This window comes from Pteropus alecto, unplaced genomic scaffold (assembly GCF_000325575.1).
Source record: "Pteropus alecto unplaced genomic scaffold, ASM32557v1 scaffold21, whole genome shotgun sequence".
Taxonomy (NCBI): domain Eukaryota; kingdom Metazoa; phylum Chordata; class Mammalia; order Chiroptera; family Pteropodidae; genus Pteropus; species Pteropus alecto.
The window spans coordinates 30,288,220-30,290,377 of NW_006436282.1; positions in this window are offsets into that span (position 1 = coordinate 30,288,220).

Sequence of the window (2,158 nt, forward strand, 5' to 3'; positions counted from 1 at the left end):
TTTGGAAAATACCGTAGAGAGCGGCCGAAACTTTCTCCAACGTGTAGGTTGACACAAGCATCTTGGCGACATGCCCATGGCCCGCCTTCCACTGCTCATCCGGCTGCTCGACTCTTCCAGATGCAGTGTCCTCGCCACTGACAGCCGTTCGCCTCCGCGCAGGGGCTCGTCCTGGCTGCCACTTCGCCCCGTGGGATAAAGCAGAGACCCTTCCGCGGTGACACGCGTCAGACGCCGTCCGTCTCCGCGTGGTCGTTTCGTCTCCCTCTTCTCGGCACGAAGGTTTTCCGTACTCAGTCGACACGAGCGTCTGACCATCTTGGCGACATGCCCACGGCCTGCCTTCGGCTGCTCATCCCGGCTGCTCGACTCTTCCAGATGCAGTGTCCCCGCCACTGACAGCTGTTGGCCTCCGCGCAGGGGCTCGCCCTGGCTGCCACTTCGCCCCGCGGGATAAAGCAGAGACCCTTCCGCGGTGACACGCGTCAGACGCCGTCCGTCTCCGCGTGGTCGTTTCGTCTCCCTCTTCTCGGCACGAAGGTTTTCCGTACTCACTTATTCCCCAGTTAGCGGCCAGAGCGTGTTCTCCAACATTTATTCTGTGCTGTTTGCGGAGCACGGCGGGCCCCAAGCGTGGAGGGCGCGGGCTGAGAAGAGACGTGAAGACAGTGTGCGTCCCGCCTGCCGCGCGCCTCGTGTCCCCGGAGGGAGGGACGATGTGAGACCCAGTCCCGTGGCACCGGAATCCGCCTGAGCAGCGCTGGCGTTTGTACTCGGTTCGGTGCGAAGCCGGGTGTTGAGGGAGACACCGAAAGCCAGACTCGGTAAGGAACTGCGATGTCCCCGAGACACCAGCTGCCCCTCAGAGCGACGCCTGCGACGTTCCAGGACAGGGAAAAGGGACGTTGTGCAAGAGTTTGTTTGAAACACGAGGATCTGCTTTTTCTGGCTGTGCGTGGTTTGCCAGGCCCTACGGGTCAACAGTTTTTCCTTATTTTTTCTAGTTTTTAGTACTAAGTGCCTCTTTCTTCTTACCTAATCGTATTGTCTTGGAGAAAATATGGTTCATGTCCACTCATGGTGCAGCTCGGACTTAATCGAGTCTGTGCTTAAAATCCGGCCTGCGTTGCCTCCCACACGAAGGGTCCTTAAACGGTCAAATGGTCTTTAATGTCGCTGACATTTCCCGCGACCCTGAGGAAGTGCTGCTCTCTTAAGCAGACGATGAAACTTAAATGCTGCCACCCTGATTGCAACGCCTTCTACGCAAGCCAGGCTTATGTCAAAACACTTACGGGTTCAAGGCAAATTGATATCTGAGTGATGTGAGGTTTGCTGCAAGGGGAAAAGAGGAAGCGCTCGCCTCTGAGTGGATTAGAGAAGATGCTCGAAGGAAGAGGAGACATCTTGGCTGCAGCCACAGCGGGGCTCACAGGTGGAGGCGAAGAGACTTAGGGACTAAAGAGGTGAACGACCTTAGCAAAGGCAAAGACTCGCACAACACACAACAGCAGGGACCTGTTCTCCAGTGGCTGCCGGGCAGGGTGGGGTTGAGAACTGGGTGGAGGGCGTCGACCCTGACACGTGCCCAGCCGCACTCGGGCAGGTGAGGGCCCACGCGCCCTTCCTGGAAAGGCCGCTGTGAGGCCAGCAGCCACTCTGCACGTGCGCGCACGGCTCTCGCAGAGGCCACGCACCGCGCAGTGACCAGGAGCCAGGCTTCCGGAATCAGACATCCCAGATCATTCCCCCGGTTCTGCCTCTTACTAACCTGGTTGTCTTGGATCAGGTACCGAACCTCTGTGGCTCCGTTTCCACATCCGTGGAAGAGGACGGAAATAGTGTCCGCTTCCTAGGACTGCTGTGACGATTAACTAAGTTATTATAAGCAAAGCACTTAACACCGTGCCCGTTAGCTCTGACGCTGCTGACGTCCGCGCGTCACCGGCGGTTCGCAGTGACCCTCGGAATAGAGGCTATTTTTCAACTGCCACACTGCGTGAGACTGTCTTTCCCCACTTATCATACGGTGATGGAAGTCGGAGCAGAAGTTTCATGGAGGAGAACCTGGCAGTGGTCCCGGTGTGGTCTGATTTCCTTTGGGATCCAGAGTCTAAAAAATAGCAATTAAAACTCACGAGAAAAGAAGGATTTAGGG